General features: G+C 44.8%; 1 long non-coding RNA gene across 1 annotated transcript in view; it reads right to left on the minus strand.

The window, feature by feature from the left end:
* LOC309710150 overlaps positions 1 to 25,533 on the minus strand; it is a 394,879-nt gene that overhangs the window by 162,244 nt on the left and 207,102 nt on the right. The window lies entirely within an intron of this gene.

The raw sequence follows: 25,533 nt of genomic DNA on the forward strand, positions 1-25,533 counted from the left end.
TCCTTATTAAGAATATGATGTATTTGTATCAAAGAACAAACTTTGGCAGATTTTATGTGATTTTCTCAGTCTGTGTAGGAGTGTAGATTTTGAGGTATACTTTAGGCATTTGAAAAAAATCATATCCTTCAGAGAGATAAGCGTGTTCGCGTTTCTATCAGGCTGTGTTAAAATCCATAAAGAAGGCTCTCTGAAATCTATCGCAGTAGAAGGTAACACCCATCTTTGCACAGTCCCAACGTGAAGCCTGGGATTAGGTTATTTCTCTTCTGTCTGATTTAAGTGTTAAGTTTTAATAGACAGATTCTCATTTGATAAAATCTACACTGGACACTACGGCATATTTGCACAATCGGTATATCTAGTCATTTATCTAGTTACAACAGTGGGTCATTGATTTCCTGTTTGTAAATAGCCAGCACTGGGTTGCTCAGTAAATGAATGACAGCATTTTTAAACCGTAATCTTTCATCTTGGAGACGAGTGGTCACACAGTGTTGCTGCACTTGTATCTGTGCTCAGTGCTACACATGCATAAAAACCAAAGTCAGGACAGGGGGCTACGCCAAAACCACAAGGAGACGAAGAATTCGTCAGCTGTCCAGGAGCCGGTGTTTACTTTGACTTTGTTTCACTGAATGTACGGTGGGGTGATTACTTGATAATTGAATCTTTTACCTGCTTGAAGGAATGCGTCTTATTTACTCTGGATAACGACAGTTTATGACAGATTATGACGTTGGACATCGAATATTAGTCCTCACCACTGTTTGGAGGCAGTAGATGAACTTGAATTGTGCAATACTGTACAGAACTGTGAGAAACTGCAATGACCATAGGAATGTAGAGAGCAGCAGCTGTAAGTGGTGGACTGGAAAGCACCATAGAAAGATGCACTGCAGAAGGATAATGTTAGCTTGTGAGCCTAAAAGCCCCGCTATTCATACAGAGTCTCACAAAAGCTTCAAATTTTAGTAGCATTAGTGAGGAGGTCAGCTGCAGCGCTGCCTGCAGCAAGGCCACGACCAACATCGTGCTGCATCGTGTAGCCGCGCCTCAGTACCTCGGCGCTCAACCAAAATCACGACTTGTGCAGAAAATCTGCAGCTTTTGCCCACGATGTGAAGCTGACCATCATGGTTTTTCCCCCATATGTATATATATATATATACATATATATGTATGTATATATGTTTTTTTACATACACACACACACTTATACACTTGCAGGCTAACATTTGATAATTTCATTCTCCATGCAGCTTTTGGAAAAGGGACGGAAAGCAAGTTGTGGTGTAAACAAATGAAATTGCACTAAAAATGACAGTTGTATGATATTTGAGAGTACACAGTACATTTTAGACATAGCATTTATTTGTGTTCCTCATAATAAATATGAGTGTAATTACTTTTTTCCAAGGAGTGATGAATACATGCATTCAGCTGCTGTTGTGTTCTTAATTTATTCCGTTTTCCACTTTTAATCATTTGCACTGGAAATGATCAAACTGTGTGTTCAGATGACATTATGCCTGTCGGGATTGCAGACAGATAAATAAGTATTGATGTTCAACGAGTGAAAAGATCTCTGCTGTAACAAAGCCTGGCATCCAAAAGCACCTCTGCACGCTAAATGGACTCTAAGAAATGTGCATAGAAACACACATCACGTATATTAAAGCAGAAAATCCTGTCGACACCGGCTGTCAGTGAAGACAAAGACATGATCTCAGTGCTTAGATGCTTTTGAAAGTGGGCCGCTGAAAATGTGAATTGTTTTAAATGGATTTTTATTTTTAAAGAATAAAGTGTATCGTTACAGGGAGTCAAAGAAACTGAACATGTATTCCACCTGTGTGTGAAATATTTAAATGGAAACTCCAAATAAAAATTCATAACAAACAAATTATTTATTTGAAGGATTCATCAGAATGTGTTAAACTGTATTTATTCTGTTTTATGTAAACAGCTAACAGGAGCATGCTAAGTTAGCTTGTTAGCTAGCTTAGTAATAGTTTATCTAAAGCAGGGTGACCAACCGTCCTCTTTTTCCCGGACATGTCCTCTTTTCACGTTCTGTCCGTGGGGGATTTTCGAGATTGATAAAAATGTCCGGGTTTTCCTATATTCTGACAGAGGACCCATGTGTGTGACGTCATCCCCAATCTGCTGCTTTGTGAGCACGTTCTGCGCTCACAGACTAGTGATGGGATTTCCGGCTCTTTTTAGAGATCCGGCTCTTTCGGCTCTAAACCGGCTCTTCAGGTTGTTTTGTTGCTTTAATTAATTTATTAACAATAATATAAAATTATGCACAAAAGGAACTACTAATGTAAAAAAAAAAGTGGTTTTATTTCTATATGTTTATATATAAATATTTACGGTGGCCCCTAGAGACAAAACACGTACAAACTCCAAATCACTTTTCTAGCATTAACTGAACTTCCAAAACAGAGCTACTAGATCACTTAAATTACACAATTGAAAGCATGTGTGTATTGTTTGTGTATTCATACACAAGCACTCATATATATTCAAATAATTTAAAAAAAAAAGTTCATTTACCTGTTACTACCAGTCAGAGGTGGGTCGAGTATCCAGAAATTGTACTCAAGAGTAGCATTACCTTAAACTATTATTACTCAAGTAAAAGTGAAAAGTAGTCGTCAAAAAAGTTACTCAAGTAAGAGTAAAATAGTACTTGGCAAAAAGACTACTCAAGTAGCGAGTAACTGTTTGAAATGTCCGATTTATTTTATAAATAAATGTTATCAGACAAACAAAAATAAATAAATATACAAATTTTAGTATTTTCAACAGGAATATATGTAAAAACAACAAAATAAGGCACAACAATTCTAATTTCCAGGTTTCAGATTTTCACAACATAAAGCTTTTTTCACCAATACCTGCAGTAAATAATATAAATATATAAACAGTGCAAACAATTTCCAGTGACTAGATATGCTGTGAACTTTATATTCATGTTTGCTCCAAATGGCACAGCAGCCTCAGAGAAAACAGAACGAGGCATCTTCAACATATGTTCATACAAGGCAGCTCAGTTTACCATAAGTTGTATGGGTGTGCATCTGTTTCTGCATGTTTAGCAAAAATGTGCCATTTCTTCACTCAGTGAGGTGATGGTTCAGCTTCAGCAGCAGTTTGCTCTCAAGGTTCTTTCTGTGAAGCTGTGACTGCTCAGCAGTGAACACGAGTCCTGCATGACTAAGATTCCTTCACAAGCTCCAGATGCAGGAAGAGCTGTATTGATTTTGATGGACAGCTTCTTGATGTGAGGAAAGCCATGCAATAGAGCCACACCTCCAGTGAATGGACATGAAAGGTACCTCTCCAGCTCCCCTGCTTCTGGCTTTCCTGACCCCATGGATCCATCATCTTCGTCGGTTAGGCCGCTGTTTGTGCTGGCCTCATCCAGCTCTGTGTCTATGTGATGTCTGATGAAGTGGAGACCTGTGGAAAGATGTAAGGTTTTCAAAAGAATTAGGTCTGGTCATTATAGTGCTGTATACACTGCCAAGCTGCAGATGTTTGCTTGGAGCTAGCCTCCAAAAGCTGCCCATACACTGTGTGATTTTTGGCCCATTTTGAGCCGATTTTTCAGTCGCGCAACTATTTTGGGGATCGGCCAAACCAGGCTAGCTGTTAGCTTATAGCTCACGCTAGCTAACCAGCTAGCAGTTAAAAGGACAGCCGAAGCTGCACAAAACACCCACAAACTTATCTCACTACAACGTAGCGCCGAAACATGACTCGCAGCTACTGTAACATAAGACTGACATCCAGCTAACCACAGCTAAAAGATATTTAGAGAAAACTTACTCAGGTTACACGAGCTGAGTTGTTTCACGCTGAAAAGTTGTTGTTTTGTTCTCACTGAAGACACCGGCGCTGAAGACAGAGCTGTTCTTTTGTGCTGCTTTTAAGAGAAACATCCTTTGTATGTGAGGCCAAGGCTGTTCATCCTCTTCAGCTCTAGCGTAGATGACTGGCTCTGCCATGTTTTCATGTTTCTTCTTTCCGTGTGTCGCTACTTTGAAACGCTTGGGCCGCTCTGCCCGCCACAGTTTCAAACTGGTCATGTGACTGCATGGCCACATCTGATTGGTAAAAAGTTACCGGAAACTCCACTGGCAGCATGTTATCTAATGTGTTAAACGAATTACTTTTTCAAAAAGTAACGAGTCGAATTTTGCAAATGTAGCGGAGTAAAAGTACCATTTCTTCTTCACAAATGTATTTAAGTAAAAGTAAAAAGTATTGTGCAAAAAAGGTACTTTAAAAGTACATTTTTTTCAAAAACTTACTCAAGTAAATGTAACGGAGTAAATGTAACTCGTTACTACCCACCTCTGCCTGCAGTCTATCTGGATCAGATATAAACCAAGTTTAGGTGGAGTTTATTTTCGTTGTGCTGACTTTTTACAGTCAGTTACAATAACTCGTACTGCGTGCTAGCTAGCATGACGGAGTTTCTATACAGCTGGGTGGTGCTATGATGTTACTGATAGTGAACTTTATTTTATTCATAAGGTTATTAGAGTTGCCAACCTTCCGGTAAAAAGAAAAAAAAAGCTGAAAAGGAACAGTTTGTCCCGGACTTCAGCTAGAATTAAAAAAAGACACAAAGCTGGAGTTTTTCTGTCGTTATGCTGTCAGCTGTTTCTTCTTCTCTCATCCTCTCACCCTCCCTCTCCTGTTGCTCCTTCAATCATGAAACTGATCAATGATCAGCTGATCGGCTTTTCTCTCTTCTTTGTTTATCGCTCACTTTGCGCCAGAAAGAGGAAACCAGCGGATGTCGCGCTAAACAACAGCAGCAGTTTAAGCTTGATCAGCTTTTGTTAGAATTTATTTAATATTAATTTCTAGTATCAGCTGATGTTTGCTGGAGCCACAGCTGTAAAGCTGCTGGTCATGATGTCGGTTTGTTTATGTGGTGAGAGGGAAACATGAAGATGAAACCAGGAGATGTCCTTACTGAATCATCAGAGCTGAACAGGTGATGGAGAAACAGGTTTACCTTTTAGGTGACATGGATGAGTTGAAGTTATGAACTGTTTCTGAGAGACAAATAACACCAGGATCCTTTTCTAAGCAGCTGACAGCTGGTAACTGTGCAGGGGTGGGTCTAGCAAAGTTATGGCAGGGGGGCAGGTAGGGCATTAACAGGGAGAGGGGGGCACAAAGAAATACTTTTCTTTTTTATTCTCATTTAAAATGTCTCACTTTGAATAAATAATTATCTGAATCTTACAACCAAAATTTTCATCTGACGTTCAATGTATAGAAATCATACATATACCAACAAGACTGTACATCACTGTCACAACAGCGTCTGTTTTCATTCAAAGGCTTTATGGCTTTAATACCTGGGGGGCCGGTCTCTAGTCAAAATTTTTTGTTTCTTTAAGCAAGTTCTTCATGACTGAGCCAAGTGTCGTCTCTTTTGGAAATCAAAATATGGTCACCCTAATCTAAAGTAATCAGATTCCCAGATTTGTTTATTTACTTTTTTTATTATTAGTTTTAATTTGATAACCTTTTCAGATTCTGGTGCAGCAAAACTCAAAGACAAACGGGGCCGTCATTTTGGGCTCCACACTTTAATTCTCCATGCTAGCCCTAACACTGCGCACACATGCATCAATATTGTGTTTAGATAATACAGTGTAAGTGTTTTTAATGATAATGTCATTAGATCTTTTTTTTGGCACCTTACACCTGTCAAAGTGACCGTGTGGAGTGGAAAAGTAGTGAAGGAAACGTGCCTTTTATTGATGCCAGAAAACAGAAAATGAACCGAACACGAAAAACCAGATAAATGAGAAACTAATTTTAAAAAACCTAAACTGGGAAAACTAAATACATGAAAACCAGGAACACCTGAGACACGGAAGCAACAAACAGAGGAAGTCACAGGGCTGTAATAAGACCCAGGAGGAGAGCACAGCCGAGAGCAATCACAAGCAAGGAAACCCGGGGGAAGCACTTAAAACACTGAACACAAGACTATCAAAGTAAAACAGGAACATGAGACGAGCACAGAGGCAGAATTCAGGAGACAAGAAAGTAAATAACAGTGAAATTAAAGACTATTAATAATTCAAAATACGAAGCACAGGGTCACCCACACAGGACATACCTCTATAAATCTATAACATGGTTTAAACAGATTTTTTACTGCTTAAACACATTTATTTAAAACATTAATTATATCCATTTTAAACAAAGACACTAAAGCGTCTGTGTGCTGAGACCTCGTGGAGCACAAACAGCTTTTATGATTAAGCTGATTTACGTACTGAAAGCTCTCTGCACCTGCAGCAGTCATAGTGCAGAGAAACTACTCTGTTTGTGTGGGTTACAATGGTAATGTATTATTATTATTACAAAAGGAAAATACATTTCCCATGAGGCCTTTTGCATTCACACATTTATATACATGTGGGGCTGGCTCAGTGTCAGCAACGAGGTTTGATCCGTTTGGCCTGGCAGCAGGTTTTAGGGTAGGATGCACAAAGGGTCTCTCTGCACTAAATACAGGTTGGTTACGTAATTTCCTTAGGGATTAATAAAGTATTCTGATTCTGAAGAAATAACACAAAGACATTATTTTCTGTTAGAAATAAAGCTAACTAACATTAGGAAACTCAAGCAGTTTGTTATGAGCTGCCTCTTTTTTCTTTTTTGAAACAAACTTCACACTTCAGAGCTGTCCTACAGTCTTACCGCTCAGCATCCGTTACAGGAAATTGAGCTGTACAAGGCTGATATTATGCCCCTTGAGGTTGGGTTGACCATTAAAAAATCATCTACTGGATTGTGTGGAGGCATTTGGGGGAATTCTGCTGTCACACTCTGCACGTAGTGTCCGGCCTGTAAGAACCGAAAAAACTGAGCTGCAGCTACACCAAATTTGGTGGATATTTGAGAGAAACTTACAAATTGTCCATCTTCATTTAAGTCTGCAAAGGATTTTAGGCCCTTTCTATGCCAGATATGAAAAGCATTATCTGCCACTGAGGGAACAAATAGGTGGTTTGCTGCAACTGGGCTTTGAAATGAGAAAGCCCGGAGACCCAGACTCTTCCTAAACTGAGACCAGTTTCTAAGAGATTGCTGGACAACTCCATTGTTACTGGGTAGAGGCAATGCCAAAGGGAGTGATGAACCTAAGGTCGCAGGTAGAGAAATTTTCCCACTTGAGTATGACTCCATGGCAACCCAAACTGGTTGTGATGGTTCGAGATGGTAGTGTCTCCAATACAACAAACACCTGATATTGGCGGCCCAATAATAGTACTGGAAATTAGGGAGGCCTAAACCTCCAACCGGCTTGGGCCTTTGAAGAATAGATTTCTTCAATTTGGGAGGTTTACCATTCCAAATAAATGAAGTGATTAGTGAGTCTAGAGATTTAAAAAATGATTTTGGAATCAGGATAGGGAGGCATTGAAAAACATATAAGAATATAAGTACAAAATATTTATGACCACGATTTGAGCCCATACACACCCTTGTTATGGCCCTGTCCATAATCTGTTTTGGTGGCTGTTGTTGTCTGTGCCTTTAAGTCTTTGCAGGTCCCGGAGTGGATGAGCTGACGGCTGCTGATTGGTCCCCTGGCCATGTGATCTTCATTCAAATCCCTCACCAGCAGTTGTCCCGGGGTAGCCACTGACAGCAGCAGCAGACCTGACCCTGGCCTCCAAAACCTGAGACTTTTGTTCCTGTGAGTTTGTGCGACTTTTTTGGAGTTTTGTATATAGTGTGTACATTAGTTTTCATTGTAAATAGCACATTGTAAATAGCACTGCAACAGAAGGGGTGAGCTGCCTTATTGTTTTTCCTTGCACTGTTTTCTCCTGTTTATTTCAGTTAGGGAGTTAGGTGTAGCGCTTGTCTTTTGTTTGATATTTGATTTCACATAGGGTTGTAGATAACACCTCCTCCTGACTTAGCTTGTTTTGTTTGTTATTTTGGCCTTTGTTCACCCCGGAGCTTCATTTTTGCAGTGCAGAAAAATAAATCACGATTCACTAAGAAATTGGTTTCCCTTTGTGTATGGTTTTGGGGACCAGGGCGGGGCAATTCTTTCAAACTTGTGTTGCGTTCCTGTACCCCTAGACTGGGGCGTAACAACCCTGCCACCCTCGGCTGCACCTGCAGATTCTGGCCAATAAAAAGTTATGAACTATAATCTGCACTTTAAAAACTGCAAACTTGAAAAGCTCTTAGCTCTTTTCTTTAGACAGACCTTGAAATGTGCAGTATTCGTTTTGCAGGCTGACAGACACCAGATCGATGCAGATACATATTCCTGAAGGACGTGCACAGAGTCATCAAGAGGAAAAGCATTTTTGATTCCCTCCCAAAGATAAAAACAAGTTTGTTTATATATATTGAAAATAATCTGTATTGATATCTCTGTAAATTAACAGTAATAATGAATACTGCAAAAAGTCAAGAATGACTTCATTACATTACACATGTGTGCGTGCATGTGTGTGCATGTGATGGTCTTGCTGCACGTCTCTTGTGCTTCCTTGCTGAACTGTGACAAAATGAGAACCTGAAAAATAACCTGCTTCACTTACGTAACAGCAAAACTCTCAAATTATTTTTAGCCTCGAGCTGAATTTTGGATTTTTTTAAAATATAAAACTGTTTTACACTGAAACGTAAAAAGGTCCTCGTTGGCTGTATGAACAGGAGGAACATATGGCGCTTTAAATGCTTGTATGAGTTTATATGTTTCCTTAAATGTAATAGCGAGTATTAAAACACTGCTTTAGTACTATAAATGGGAGTAATTACATCAATTTGGATTTCAAACTGAGTCATCAGCAGTCACTGAAAAGTTTTTCATTAAAATATGAATCGCCTTTATTTTATCTTCGCACTATAACTACGCTCCTCCTGCTGCAGCCACAGAAAGAGTCTGGAGCATTTTAAAAACAGACGGGGCGATATGAGCCGAGCTCGCCGCCATTACCAGGAACACACACTGACAGGACGTACAGAAGCTAGAAATACATAAATATTTCCTCTCTCCTCTCAACTTGTGCGTTTGTCAGCTTCTCTTCATCTCATGGTTGAGCTGCACTCGTCTCCAGTTACGCCTCTGATGTAGCACATCTTCCATTTGTGAATCCTCCAAATTAGATTTCTCCCCTTTTAACCAGCCATCAACCTGAGAGTGTGAGCGGTAAAGTCACCGTCTAATATTTGGATGTGATGTCAGGGAAACGCTGCGTTCTTTCATCAGTGCACACGATTTATAATAGAGATCCCAGTTTTCCTCTTTTTACATGAACAAATCTTTAGACTGGGTTTGGTTGGCATTACTCGTTTTTAATTGTCTCATGTTTTTGTTCTTGCTGGTGAGGATAACAACATTAAATGCTCTCAATGCTGTTCTGACTTACACAGTTGTTCTTTGGTTTGTTGTAAACCAAAATTGTCAGTGACTACACTCTGTATGTCCCTGACCCTAACCCATGTCTTTATGGACCTTGCTTTGTGCGCTGGTGGAAGGGGGGCATCCCCAAACTGTTCCCTCAAAGTTGGGAGGGTGAAATTGTCCAAGATGTCTTGGTAAAACTGGGTGAAAAAACCCAAAAAAACCCACACCATAATCAAGCACCTGGTAACCACCAAACCCAGACTCGTCTATCGATTGCCAAACAGAGAAGGCTGATTGGCCGCTCCGGAGAGCTCGTCTCCACTCCTCTAGAGTTTTCACAGCACTGCATCTTTGCATTGCACTTGGTGATGTGAGGCTTGACTGCAGCTGCTCAGCCATGGAAGCCATGAACGTCTCTACACGCAGTTCTTTAGCTCAAAGTGTTCCCAGTTGCTCCCACGTCACTGAGCTCCTGACGGCTCACAGGTCATTCTTTCACAAGGGTTTTTAAAAGCAGTCTGCAGGCCTAGGTGCTTGATTTTATAGACCTGTGGTCGTGGACGTGATTGGAACACCTGCATTCAGTGATTTGAAAGGCATAGAGTGTATTTCTGTCTAAGGTCTGCTACAACTCCAGAATTTGGGTTTGGTTGGTCATATCTCATATGAATATGAACACAGCTACAGTCGACCGATAGAGATCATCTCCAGCACCAGAAGCTGCACACACTGTAGTGACTGCCAAAACTCATATTTCATTGATTTTGCAATAAAATAATAGAAGTCTACTTTGTTACATGCCTGTTGCTCTGACTGCTCCCTCTTCATTGGTCCTTCCTTCTTCTCCTTGCATTAGTGGTGGGCGGGACTAAGACACAAGGAAAGGAATGGAGGATGTGCAGGCAGCAATAAAAGGAGAGCGAAGGTGTCATCTGACCAAACAGGCGCGGTGGAGAGCATGCTGTCAGCGTGAGGGAAGACATGTGGCAGTCGTTCAGTTTCTCCAAAGGCCTGCCACTTGGTTTTTTTTAGGGATCAAGTATGTCAAGAATTCAAATTGAAGAACCTGCTTTATTTATTTTTATTTAAAGTCAGATGACCCCAAATCATTTCTTCCTCCCTTCATATCAAACGCCTCACGTGTATTATAATTTAGCCTGTAGGCAGTTGCCAGAAACTGATCCTGTTTCAAATGGAGCTTTCAACATTATGCACTCCATACTGTATATAAATGCCACTTGTTTTGCACATATTCAACTCTGTATATTTTATATATTTTATTATTATTATTATTATTTTTTTTTTTTTTTTTTTTTTTTTTTACTATTTAATTTGTAAAAATGTGTATACACACACACACACACACACACACACACACACACACACACACACACACACACACACACACACACACACACACGTAGGAAAATATTTAGTATACACATCCAGAAATGCATACACTATTATATATTGTACATATATTTATTAGTTTCAGGTTGGCCATTCTTGTATTTTGCTCGTTTGTGTTGTTGTGTTTGCACATCTCTGTTGCTTGTGGGGCTCGCACACAAGAATTTCACTCGCATGTGCTGTGCCAGTGTGCCTGCACATGTGATGTGACAATAAAAGTGATTTGATTTGATTTGATTTTGAGTTTTATGGCAGATTTAAAACACTGCAAACAACAGTAATCACTTTTAAAATGTACACAGTGTACATGCGTGCAAGGGCTCAAGCTGAACTGGCTACACAAAAAGAAACTTTTGTACGTTTCTCTGCCTTAACACACATTCACAATTTCAGTGTTTACGTTTCATTCATGTAATCGTCTTGCACAATGCAAAATGTACAGGGGGCTGTTCGGTGAGCCACGGTGCCTATAATGAGATGCTGCTGGGATTCTTTATCTCAGCAGCTGAAACGCAGGCCTGTGCAGTTATTTTTAGCCCTTTAGGAAAAGCTTTGTAGTGTTCAGAAAGTGTGTGCGTCTGTGTGTGTGCAAATGTGTGCGTACATGTGCGCGTGTGTGCGCACGTCTGTGTGTCTGTGAGTTGGGGGGGCTTTTGTGTAGTTATTTATTTAATGGTAATGCTAATAACCTTTGTTACTCTTCCTCCTCTCCTGCCATCCTCGTCCTCCACGCCGCTCTTCTGTATCTTTATGAATCAGCACGATTATGTTTTGTTTGTTTCTCCCTTCGGATTGTGCACATTATTTCGCCTCTTATCTCCACCACCTCTGCCTGTGCTCGCTCGGCCTGTAACTCTCTCTGTCGGCACTCACTACACAATCGCTCACACCCTGCCCGGTAATTCTTCCCTCCCCCTCGCTCCCTGCTCCATACTGCTGCATTATTCAGACTGAGTGCTATTTGGAATGGCTTGTGTTGTCCCTGCGTACCTCTCCTTTCATCGTGCTCTGTGGAGCATCGCTCGAGAGGTTACCCCTCCTTGCAAAACCACAGATTGCACCAGAAACACATGCACACAAATGCACAATTTACCAGGCCATAGATTCGCTAGACGTGACAGACGCATCTTTATAAACCTGGTGTAATCCTCATATAAGGTAGTGCTCCCTATTGTCATGACAAACATACTCCTTTATTTCTTCCCTGAATGCCGGCCAGGGCTCCACAGAGATCACTTAAGAAGCAGCTGCAGGCAGATGCACGGCCAAACTACAACAGAACTCGATGTCTTTTATTTATAACCAGCAGCAGCAGAGCTGAAGCACTTCAACTGCAGGCGCCACAGACTCACAACACAGAGCAGGGACGAGGCTTTGCACTGGTAGAAAAAAGGGAAAAGAGGACAAACAGCCCTGCATATTTAATCATCTAAAAGAGCCAGGATGACTGAACGGAAAGCAAAGAGCTACTGAAAGTCTCTTCATCAGAAAGCTCTGCATCTTTAGCAATGTGTAAAAGCAAATGTGGCGTATGAAAGGATATACGCAGCAAGGAGTAGCGAAAAATGTGCCTGTTGGGCCAGTTTTGTACTGTTTAAGATGTCACACATCACAAGCAGGAGCAAAAACACTGAGAAATAGATGGCGATGAAGTGTATATCTAATAGGTATGAAATCGTATCTGTTTATGGCGCTTCTTCTAAAATACCAGTGTCATGGTCCTGGGTCGTGCGACCCAGTGTTTTGTGTTTTAGCCTATTTTGATGTTTATTCTTTGTTTAGGGTCACTAAGGCAGTCCAGCCATTTGTACATATTACCCGTGTATTAAGTCTCCCTTGCCCTTCGTGTGTTTATGTCTGCGTGTCTTATATTGTCAAGTCCATGCTGTCGGTTATGTCATCTCACCTGTACTACGTCTCCCCGGTTCATGTGTCTTGTCTAATCTCCATGTTTCCTGTTTTACTTTGAAAGTCTGTATTCACGGTCAGTGTATTCAGTTTCACTCCTTCTGTCCTGTCGTTAAGTTCATGTGTGTCAGCTGTGTTCCCATGTGTGGCCACTTCCCCTGATCATCCCTCATGTGTATTTAGTCTCTGTGTTTCATACAGTCTGTCTCGCGTCGTCTGTGTTACCACCTCCTGTGTTCTGTACCTCCAGCCATAGTCTTTCCTTAGTTTTGTCCAGTTTAGGTTTTCTGTTGAGTACTACACGTATGCTGCCCTCATTCTGTTTTTGTTCTTTTCATCAGCCATAATAAAAGGCTCGTTTTGTTGGAATCCACTCCTGCATCCTCGTTTGTGTTCGCACCTGGGTCCACCACACACCTTTCCGCACGGTCTGCATCCGCAGACCGTGACAGTACGACGCGAGCATGCCGGACCCAGCGACACATGACATGGAGATCGTCCGGACAGTGGAGTCGCTATGCGACCGATGGCTGCACTGCCCCAGAGAGGGGGAACGGGAAGAGTTAGCCCGCCAAGTAGGGGTGTGCGTGTCCGTGTTCCCCTGGTTATGGGAGACGCTGCACCCCCTCGTCAGCGACTTTCTCGTCTCCACTCTCCGACTCCGCCCGCAGCAGCAGCGGCCCGGCGAGCGTGAGTCGTCACCAGAGCCATGCTGTTGCGGTGTTACCCCGCTACCTCATGAACCAGTGGCGGTCAGAGTCGGAACGGTGAGGCTCACCACCGACACACACACTTCATCGGCTTCCGCATCTTCGCCACCGCCTGTCTGCACGGAGATGCCCGAGGCTATTGACTTCGGTGAGGAGGAGCGGCAGCAGGTGTTGCGGGCGTATCGGGAGGACGAGCTACGCTGGAAGCCCTGGCTTATCTCCGAGGAGGAGCTTCTGCCAGCCGCCCCGCCTCGGACCGGCCGCCCGTCCTCGCCGCCTCGATCGGACTACACTTCTCCCGCTTCTTATCTGGCGCGGATGTGGTCGGAAGACGAGGAGCCGCTCGCCACAGAAATCCAAGTTCCGTCCGCGTCCACTTCAAGACGGAAGCGACGTTCACGTCGCCGTCGCTCATCGCTACGGCATGTGTCGCCCTCCACTGAGCTACACGAGGAAGCTGTGGGGGGCATGGATTCCGACCTCGAGGGGCGGCAGCGCGCTGCATGCGCGCAACTGCAGGAGGAGCTACGGGAGGAGCCATGGCTCGCTCCTCACTACGGTGAGATCTTCCGCGGGACACGCCTAGCCCTTGGGGGCCCTCGGAGTTGCCTGGAGCTCCCGCCTGCCGCCCCGCCAACACTCGCCGCCTCAGCCTCTGCGACGCCGCAAGAGGCTCCACTTTCCACGTCAACGGGACCCACGGCCAAGAAGAAACGGCGTTCGCGTCGCCACCGCATCGCCCGACGCTCGGAGGTTAGTGACGATGTTTTGTGTCCACCTAATCGCTCTGGATGTACTGAGAGCGAGGGGCTCGGAGGGACAATAAATGTCTCAGAGATGAAGACCCCGTGTACCGGTACTGTTAACTCTGTCACCCCCCCAGGCACCGTATCACAGTCTGTTTTCTCGGAGGCCAGTGAAGAAGCTGTCTTTCCCGTGCCTCTGGCTACTGATATTGAAGGTGTTACTCTCGTGCCTACGTTTTGTATTGACAATAAAGCTAAGTTTTCTGGTGTTGGGCATGCTGTTTTTGGGGACGCCACACTGCCCTCACAGTACTGTGAACCTGACACTGCCAAACCGGCCATAGGCACTTCGGTTTTGGGGATCAACCCGTGCGATGTTCTGTTAAACCCTGTTATTATGAGTGTGCAGGCTGAGGGGGAGGTTAGGGAGATAGAGGATAGAGAAGACGCTGCACACCCAGGACATGCGTCTTTCGCTAAGGAGGCTTCTTTTAAGACTGTTACGGCATCTGGAGCCTTTTCGAAGACTGTGTCTCAGCCCCTGCTATCCATTGACTATAAATCACGTGAGAAAACGTCTGATCTGACTAGTAATAAGACTGTATTCCCTTTGACTAGCACCCACCTTTTGGGGTCTTTTTTCCCTGTTCCCAAGCCGAATAATGAATGTTCTGCTTATGTAACTAGCCCAGCGCAAGAAGGAACGTCTGGTGTTGATCGGGAAATTGTATGTTATGTTCCGGCGCTAATCGGGCCCCAGGTTCCTCACTCTGCTGATGATTTGACCAGAGTGAGTGCTTTGGGGTCCGACATCAGCAACCGCTCTTCTGCACCAGTCCGCCGGGGCTGGACGAGTATTAAGGGCCTGCCGGGTTTTCCTATGTCTGTGAATGGCATTGTGATTTCTGTTAATACTAAAGTGAAGGTCTGTTTATGTTGTGCTTTCCCCTTATCTAATGACAAGGCTGTATTTTGTGTTTCCAAGACTGTCGGGGGGGGGGGGGGGCGCCACGCTAATCATCACAAACCAGCTAGCCCTTTAACCGCACCCCTGGGCCAGGGCCTTTTGACTGCAGTTAATGAACTGGCCGATCTAAGGACAATTCAGCCGGATTGCTCAGAGCCAGTCCACTATGTTTTCTATGCCACGCCAAGTCCATGTGCATCCCACTCACTAGCTTTCTACAGCCGCCTAGTGTGTGGGGCTGAACCCCTCCTTAACTCAGTCTCGCCAACAGGGCTCTTAGACTCCAGTAAGTGTAGTTGTCTCCCATGTGACTGCCAAATTATTGTGTTCAAATCATCTGCACCTAGTCCTGGTTGTGTTATGTGGGTTCATGCATCGAGTCTTGGCCTTAAGAGTCATGCTTCCTGGGACAACATAACTGTCACTTGTGTCACTGAGCCACCTTGCTTCTGGTCTGAAATATTGTTTGAATCGTGCTCCAAGACAGAAGGAGTGTTTAGCTCCCCAAGAAGGGCAACTAAGGACAATTCGGACTGTGTTAAGGACTTAGAGACATCAAGGTCCTTGTCTGTCGTTGCTCCTCTGCTTACATCTGCCAAGGACAGTGTCCGGAGCTTCGTACTCACTCCCAGGGTGGCTGTGGCGTTACCTGACCTCTTACCTGCGTCTGATCTCCAGGTAGAGGCAGTGGACACCCAGCCAGCACCTGAGCTAGCTCCCACCACCAGGGTCAGGGCAGCCGGAGGTCAGCCATATCCTGCGTTTACACCCCAGGCGGGAATGGCTGCCGTCCGGTTTGTTCCTACACCCAGGTGGGTTCCCAAAGTTATGCCAGTCAGTACACAGCTGAGCTCCGCACCCAGCCTCGGCGCTCAGGTGGGAGCGGTTGGCGCTCTGCAGGCGCCTGCACCGGCTCATGTTTCCATTGGAGGCTCAAGAGAGTCATCGCCACCACGACAGCCTCCTGCTCTGCTCCCTGTCCAGGTGGCAGCCCTGCTCCCGGTCCAGCCAGGGGCCTCCTTAACTGTTCATCCTGCGCCTGCTGCTGGATGCCCGGGTGTGCCTATCCGGCATCCTGCAGCATCCACACCACTTCACGTCATGCCAGCTGGAGGGCCCGAGGAGCCCCTCCGGCCTCATGTCTCGTCAGCTGGAGGGTCCGAGGGGCCCGTTCAGCCTCATGTCTCCGCTGGAGGGTCCGAGGGGCCCGTTCAGCCTCATGTCTCAGCTGGAGGGCCCGAGGGGCCCGTCCAGCAACCTGCCACGTCTGCTGGAGGGCCCGAGGAGCCCGTCCAGCACCATGCCACGTCTGCTGGGGGGGCCGAGGAGCCCGTCCAGCACCATGCCACGTCGGCTGGGGGGCCCGAGCCGCCCATCCAGCCACCTTCTGCGTCGTCTGCTGCAGCCTCAGAGTCGTCGTCTGCTGCAGCCTCAGAGTCGTCGTCTGCTGCTGCCTCAGAGTCGTCGTCTGCTGCAGCCTCAGAGTCGTCGTCTGCTGCAGCCTCAGAGTCGTCGTCTGCTGCAGCCTCAGAGTCGTCGTCTGCTGCAGCCTCAGAGCCGGCGTCTTCGTCTGGTCCGGCCTCATCGGAGTCGTCAGCCTCGTCTGGTCCGGCCTCATCGGAGTCTTCAGCCTCGTCTGGTCCTGTGTCCACCGGGCCTCGGCCAGTGCGCCTGACACTGCTCCGTCACCGCTGCCTTCCGCGCGGCCGGCCCCCTGAACTGCTCCGTCGTCTCCTTCGCCGCCGCCGCTGCCTTCTGCGTGGCCGGCCTCCTGAACTGCTCCGTCGCCTTCGTCGCCGCCGCTGCCTTCTGCGCGGCCGGCCTCCGGACCGGCTCTGTCACCTGTGCCGCCCGCCTGGTCGGCCCCCCGACCATGTGACCCGTGTACTCTTGTGCCTGTGGGCTCTGGGTCGGCCCCCTGAACTTTGTTTGGACTTTGGTCTTGTGCTCCTGTGTGTTCTGTTGTTCGTTTTGTTTCCTGTTCTGGTCCCTCCGTCCTGGTCCCCCGCCTCCCGCCCTGGGTGGGGTTTTTCTGTTTTTGTTTGGTTTCTCGGTTTTGGGCTGTCGGGAGCCAGCCCTTGAGGGGGGGGGTATTGTCATGGTCCTGGGTCGTGCGACCCAGTGTTTTGTGTTTTAGCCTATTTTGATGTTTATTCTTTGTTTAGGGTCACTAAGGCAGTCCAGCCATTTGTACATATTACCCGTGTATTAAGTCTCCCTTGCCCTTCGTGTGTTTATGTCTGCGTGTCTTATATTGTCAAGTCCATGCTGTCGGTTATGTCATCTCCCCTGTACTACGTCTCCCCGGTTCATGTGTCTTGTCTAATCTCCATGTTTCCTGTTTTACTTTGAAAGTCTGTATTCACGGTCAGTGTATTCAGTTTCACTCCTTCTGTCCTGTCGTTAAGTTCATGTGTGTCAGCTGTGTTCCCATGTGTGGCCACTTCCCCTGATCATCCCTCATGTGTATTTAGTCTCTGTGTTTCATACAGTCTGTCTCGCGTCGTCTGTGTTACCACCTCCTGTGTTCTGTACCTCCAGCCATAGTCTTTCCTTAGTTTTGTCCAGTTTAGGTTTTCTGTTGAGTACTACACGTATGCTGCCCTCATTCTGTTTTTGTTCTTTTCATCAGCCATAATAAAAGGCTCGTTTTGTTGGAATCCACTCCTGCATCCTCGTTTGTGTTCGCACCTGGGTCCACCACACACCTTTCTGCACGGTCTGCCTCCGCAGACCGTGACAACCAGCAGCTGAAAGTGGCTCTTGAAGGGTTCTGGCAGCTGTTTCTGTTGTTCAGTTTTCACTTGTTTTAGGGAAGTGGCCTCTGTGGCACCTCCACCATCATTTGTTCTGCTTTCCCCTTTTTCATTTTATGCCCGATAGCTATGCAGATGGACTTCAGGGAGCACAGCCGAAAGATGAAAGCTATGAATGTTCGTGAGAGTAAAAAAAACACAAGGGAGGGTTAGCGGTAGCGGCGGCAGTGATGATGATGACGATAACTGGGGCATCAGGGTTGAAGCTCTGCTGCATTTTTCATGTAAAATGTCTTCTTATAGCTGCGCTTTGAGGATGCATACAGGCTTTTGGTGAAATGGAGTTATTGATGTCAAACAAGATGAGGGCACTGAACCAGTGATGGTTCGTATTAACTTCGAAAATATCACGAGATATACAGTCATTCTAGTTTTACACTTAATGTTTTAGTAGCCAAGGCGCAAACAGTCAGTTTTCCTTTTTACAAGATGTTAGGTTTTGTATTGTTGATTGTCACTTATGCTTAAAATATAATATGAAATATTTAACCATATATGCTTAGAGGTGTATAATCAATTGTGTAGTGATAGGACTGTGATCTTTAGCAGGCTACAGAGGCTTGGTGTGTATTCCACACTGGAATGCACACCTACATCCTAGGAGCATGGAGAGGTCGTACCTTGTTTTATTGTTTTATGGTAGGATTAACGTAGCTACGTCTGTTCTAGTCTAAGTGCTTTTTGTTTAGATGAACTGTTGGATTTTCCAGACCAGCAGGTTAAGGAAGTCGTTTATGGGGCCACACTCTGACCCCACACACACACACACACACACACACACACACACACACACACACACACACACACACACACACACACACACACACACACACACACAGTATTCTTTGTTTACATGTATACCTATGTAAGATGCTATATGTTAATGACCCTATGCATATTCATGTAACCACAATAAAAGGAGTGCTGTGGGGAACCTGGCTGAGGTTACTCATGCATGAGTAACATGGAGAACTTTGCCTACTTGTGTCTTGCTTTGCTGTGTAATTATATTGTCTTCAACGTTCCAGCGGATGGGTTCAAGCTACAAACCTATCATAAGAGTTTTCAGTGCGTCTCACTGACAGCTATAACATTTCAGCAGCTTGTCCAAGCGGGTTCGCAGATGGAGTAGCATCATCCCAATCTATGGTGAGTCTATCACTACTGAACAATAACAACTTCTTTTGATAAAACATTTTACCAGTTTATTACACTCCTATATTTATTTCTCTTTTCTGAAGGATGACTCCTGCCACGATGTTCTTGCCAGACAAGCAACAGCTCTTGTATTGACGTTTCACCTCTCATCCGAGAAGCTTCTTCAGTTCTAAGGTCAAATGGTGGAGAGTCCCAGATATAAACCTAGTGGGAGTTTCCCCCCACAGAGGGACAAAGGACCCCTGATGATCCTCTAATCGCCTGAGCCAAGGTGTGAAACTGGGAAGCTTCTCGGATGAGAGGTGAAACGTTTTCAAGTAACTTAAAGAAGTCCAGACGCTTTTCTTTGCAAGCTCCTCTGACTACGATGACCTGGATGACTGAGAACCTTCACAGACATAGGTCCATTAATACTGTTTGTAATATGAACGCTTGGAAAGCATGATTGTTCGGTCATGAGCCGAGACGGAGTAAACTTTGAGAAAATCCAACCAATCCTGTTTTCCAAATCCAGAGGAGAAAGGCGTCCAGGAGGGCAGGCAGGTAGGTGATGGCTCCAACATTTGGAGGCCACATTATGATTTGTGAATGGCAGACAATCTGGCTGCTCATTATGTAACTGTGCTTGATTGCAGCTTGATGACGTGCAGGTCTTTCTGGACCAGAGCAGGGACCGGCTCTGCCCTGGAGGGAGGAGACAACAAAACCTGTCATCAGAGGTTAAAGGAACAGATTCCAAAATGCCCAAACCTTTCCTTAAAAGTACTTCAAATGAATGCAGCGTGTTTCTTATAGTAATGAACTGCCAGAAGTTACTTGCCTGAGAAAGGAATTGGTTACAATACTTGTTACATTATTTTTATGTTATTCAATATAATGACGTGAAACAGTAGCATATAAATCTGAAGCTACAGTTGCACACACTAACACATCCTTATCCTAATGAGAACACACATATGCTCTGTTTTTTAGTTGTTATGTGTAAACACAAAGCAAAAACTACAACATAACTATAACAGGAGCAAAGTGAAGGAGGAGATGAAAGCAGCACAGCGGGAGGTGAAACGCTGCCTGAGGGAAGCAAAGGACACCTACAGGAGGAAGGTGGAGCAGAAGTTGGAGAGGAACAATATGAGGGAGGTCTGGAATGGTGTGAAAACCATCACAGGCCACAACACCAAGAAAAGCACAGTGGGGGGGACTGTGGAGAAGGCAAACGAACTCAACAACTTCTTCAACAGGTTTGACCAGCCCACAACCCCCCCACCCCCACCCTCACCTTCACTACAGAGTCCTCTCCCCACTCTCCTGCCTCCCTCGCTTCCCCCCCTTCCTGACACCATGACACCCCCCTCCTCCAATCCCTCTCTCAGCAGCAAGACATCTCCCCCCCTCCCCTCCTCCCAAACATCTCCCAGTGTCACAGTGGATCAGGTCAGGAGGCAACTGAGGAAGCTTCGCCCCAGAAAGGCAGCAGGCCCAGACAAGGTGTGTCCTAGGATGCTAAAGGCGTGTGCTGCTGAACTTGGGGAGCCGCTACAATGAGTCTTCAACCTCAGTCTGCGACTGGGGAGAGTGCCCGCCCTATGGAAGACATCCTGCATCGTCCCGGTCCCCAAAAAGAACCGGCCCAATGAGCTGAATGACTTCCGACCGGTGGCACTGACGTCACATCTTATGAAGACTCTAGAGCGGCTCTTCCTCAACCTCCTCCGACCACAGGTACAACATGCCCAGGACCCACTACAGTTTGCATACAAGGCGGGTGTCGGAGTGGAGGATGCCATCCTGTACCTCCTACACAGAGCCCACTCACACCTGGATGGGGGAAAAGGCACGGTCAGGATCCTGTTTCTTGACTTTTCCAGTGCCTTTAATACCATCCGGCCCTGTATGCTTCAGGAAAAACTGAACAGGATGGAGGTGGACCCCTGCCTGGTGGCTTGGATCTCCGACTACCTCACCGACAGACCACAGTACGTCAGGCTGAAGGACATCACGTCTGACACTGTGGTCAGCAGCACAGGAGCACCACAGGGAACTGTGCTGTCCCCTCTTCTCTTCACCCTGTACACCTCTGACTTCTGCTACAACTCTGAATTATGCCATATTCAGAAGTTTGCAGATGACACGGCCATCATGGGGTGTATCTGGGATGATCAGGAAGAGGAGTACAGAAGTCTGGTGAGGAACTTTGTCGCATGGAGTCACACAAACCACCTGCAACTCAACACCTCAAAGACTAAGGAACTGGTTGTGGACTTCGGGAGGTCCAGAGAAGGTCCACTGCCGGTTCAGATAGAGGGGGAGGAGGTGGAGGTGGTCAACAAGTACAAGTACCTCGGGCTGTGGGTGGACAATAAACTGGACTGGTCATGCAACACAGAGCACCTGTATAAAAAAGCCCAAAGCCGACTGTACTTCCTCAGGAGGCTGAGGTCTTTTAACATCTGCAGGAAGCTCCTGAGGATGTTTTACCAGTCGGTGGTTGCTGGAGTACTTTTCTATGCTGTGGTGTGCTGGGGGAGCAGCACAGCAAAGAAGGACTCATCCAGGCTGGAGAAACTGATCAGGAGGGCTAGCTCTGTGGTCGGCATGAAGCTGGACACTCTGGTGACAGTGGCAGAGAAAAGGACATTAAAGAAACTGATGGACATTATGGACAATGCCAGGCATCCTCTGCACACGGCCATAAACAATCAGAAGAGTCTGTTCAGTGACAGGTTGCTTCTCCCCAAGACAAGAACTAACAGACTTAAAAACTCCTTTGTCCCACACGCCATCAGACTGTTTAACTCCTCTCTGGAGGGGAGAGGGAGGGGAGACAGGGGGACAAAGGAGGGGGGGAACAACTAAGCTGTAGTGCCTCTTCACCTCACTGTACAATACCTTGTGCAATACTTTTTGTAAATAGTCAACAGTGCAATAGACTCAATACTTGAAATGTGCAATTCACTTGTATTTTTATTTTTATTCCTATTTATTCTATTTATCCCCTTTGTATATTTTATTTATATTGTCTCTGTATTTATATGTGTGTGTGTGTGTGTGTGTGTGTGTGTGTGTGTGTGTGTGTATATATATATATAACAATTCTGTAACTGTAACTTCGGTCGTTGCTGTGCTTTTTGGAAGTCGAATTTCCCAGAGGAACCCACCCGAGGGATTAATAAAGTTCTATCTTATCTTATCTTATCTTATCTTATAACAGTCAACTCTGTGATTCTACTGTAGAAACCTGTACCAGCAGAAATTGAGGCTTCAACACGAACCTGACTGCTCATCACTGCTTTTGTTACCAGTTCAAGATCAAGGTCTGGTTATGCTGGGCAGACACTGTGCGATTTTTTCAGTCACGTTATTCAGCTCCTGCTCAAACTGCACGATTGACTCACAGGGGTTAGAAGTTCATAGGTCACGATGCAGGTCTCACACTATACGGCCCGATGCTCTGATGCGACCTGAGTGCTCACACTGTGCGTCCATAAAATGAAGGTTATAACAGAAAATCTCTCTCTCTGTCTTTCACTCACACAGACACGCCACCACCATCAACTTTTGCTAAATTGCTAATGAAAAACATTGATCAGGCAGCTGTGATTGAGCAGCAGTGTAAATCCAACTATTTTGTTGTTGTGGTCGTGATAATTTTGTGCTGCCACATCGAAAAGGCTCGGATGAGCTTTCCAAAGCTGTGCCTCCATCGCTTGTGTCCAGATCACACGCTGCACTGCCGTGCTGCTCCGTCTTTTTCACAGACGTTTATGTGTTGGCTAGCTTTGTATTGCCGTGCTGGCTGTTCAGATGCAGAACGAGAGCCAAAGCTGTGTTAGCAGTATAATGCAGTTGTTTCTGTCCTGGATGCAGTTTGCATGTCTGAGTTGCATCGTTTTCCTTTTTTGCAATCAAAATAAAAGGAATGCCTATGTCTCCATTCCTCAAAAGCTTCAGATCGCTGTAACATTTCCTCTTCCCAGCACACATACAGGATGCAGCAGATTGTAACACAAGCTGCAGGACGAAGAAAGCGTCATTTGGATTTTTTTTCTTTCTATCCACTGAGTGCAGATAACTGAAGAGGCTTAGCATTAGCAGTGCTATAACTGTAACTGTGATGCAATTACAGCATTTAGCACGTGCGACATTATTGTGTAACTGAAAAATGCAATGTCATTACATTAATGCATGTGACCACTAACTACATAATGGTGTAGGATTAGGTGACCCAGTCACACAGTCAGTAACCCAAGCAGCTAGCAGAAAGATGCTTGAACGTAAGTGACAAATTTGTCTAGAAGTGGCCAGCCACTCTTGGAGCTGCAGCGAACTGCCACAAACCAGAACTGCCTTCAAAGTAAAGGCTGCACATTTTGAGACATGTTGGCTAAGGCACAGAAGCACAACCTTTCTTTTGAGGGTGAAGCTTCTCTATTTCCTGGTTCCATCACACTTTTAAAGTTGAACTTGCAGACAAAGATGAAAACGACCACTAGAAGGCTTTTGTGCAGTACCTTCTTTGCAGCCAGTTTCATGCAGCCACAACAAACAACTTCAAGGAACCTCAGTTAGGTAACTGATGGTTGATCTGTCTTTACACGTATTTTAAAATATATCTTTCCCAAGTGAATCAGAATCAGAGAGACTTTATTTATCCCCAAAGGGCAATTAAGATACAACAGAGCAGCATGACGTTAGAAATAAGGACAGGGCATAAACAGGCAATAAGAATGAGATAGAAATACTTAAAATATACAGTATATACACAGTTTTAAGTGACTGAATAAGTGAATAAATAACTGTAAGTGACTAAAAGTGAATAAAGTGTCGGAAGTATTAAAAAAAAAGATACATTTTCCTGTTTTGCATCTTTGTGACACTTTCCCTGCAGCCGAGAGCAGATCTCAGTGATGTCATTTTAATCATGTAAATGTGGAATTAAAATGTACAAACACTGTGTAAAACCCCCAGAGTACAATGATAATCCTTACATTAGTTATCACATGAGCTACGAAGATTATTTTTAAGAGCATTTATTTTTGTAGGAACATTATAAAACACACACAGGCACATTCATTAGATATATTGCAGTGGATTAGCTTTATGCTGATTGTGTCTTTAATTTTACCTCAGTTAAACCATATCACAGGGCCTCCGACGATCAGGAGCCTTTTTGTGTAATGATTTTTTCCAGGTTCAAGTACAAACGTTTAGTAAGACTTCCACTGAGTCTCCCCTGATTACTACAGTAGTAACAAAGAGATATTTTGGGGGTGTAAACATTTGAGCTTGAATATATATTTTTGACCTTGGAGAAAATTTCAGATCATTTCAGATTTTTGCACCCATTTCCTGTTTGAAGCATCTAAAGAAGGAAAATGAGATTAGTCACATTTTGCATTTCATATTTAATCAGAATCAGAATACTTTATTGATCCCTGGGAGAAATTATTCTTTTTATTTGTTTATTTGTGATTGTTGTTGCTGTTGTGACTTATATCCTTTCACTGACCTTTCAGTGAGGTCAGAGATCCAAGCTAGCGACTGAAAAACGTCGCTGATGTCTACGGTTACTTCAGCAGGTTTTTAAACTAGGGGCTGACCTTCTCCTGATTCGCTCTCCGTTTTGATTGATGAAGACTAACGCTTCCCTCATCTCACCTCAGTTTTGTGCTCATCACATATGATGTAGTCATGGTAGTATTAGGACCTGCACTGCACCCCAGTATTCCTCTTTTTTATCGATCCATTTATCTTTTCTCTCTCTTTCCATCTTTAACTGTGTTGTTTTTAACGTTGCAGACTGAGCACTGCAGATGATGTCCTGACACCTCCGGTTAGCCCTCTGCCCACACTCTGCTTCTCACAGGCTGCATCGGGCCCCAGCCTCTGTGCTCTTTCTTAGAAAAGATTATGTAGGAGTTGTATAAACATTTATGCTCTTTTTAATAGAAATAACTGGGAGCTCTTTGCTTATTTTGGTGGGGACACAGTCTATCATTTCTGATAATTACAATAAACCTACGAGGCGATCCATCTTTGTGTTGCTGTGTTGCACAGCGGTAACATTTACTCCGCAAATCATTGTGATTTTAAACCAGCATGAATTCTTGTTTTGAAACAGTCAGAAGCAACTTTTCCTTTCTAGGTTGGTTAAAAAGACTGAATTATGTCGCCAGCTTCATTCTGATAGACTTGATGAAGGTAAAGCTAAAAGGTTTTTACAGTTTTAAAAATCCTCCTCCTCAGCAGCAGCTGATACATGTTGAACATCCATCCATCCATCCATCCATCTTCATCCACTTTATCCGGGGCCGGGTCGCGGGGGCAGCAGCCTAAGCAAAGAGGCCCAGACCTCCCTCTCCCCAGCCACCTCCTCCAGCTTATCGGG

This window comes from Aulonocara stuartgranti, assembly GCF_965226115.1.
Source record: "Aulonocara stuartgranti genome assembly, chromosome: 7".
Lineage (NCBI taxonomy): Eukaryota > Metazoa > Chordata > Actinopteri > Cichliformes > Cichlidae > Aulonocara > Aulonocara stuartgranti.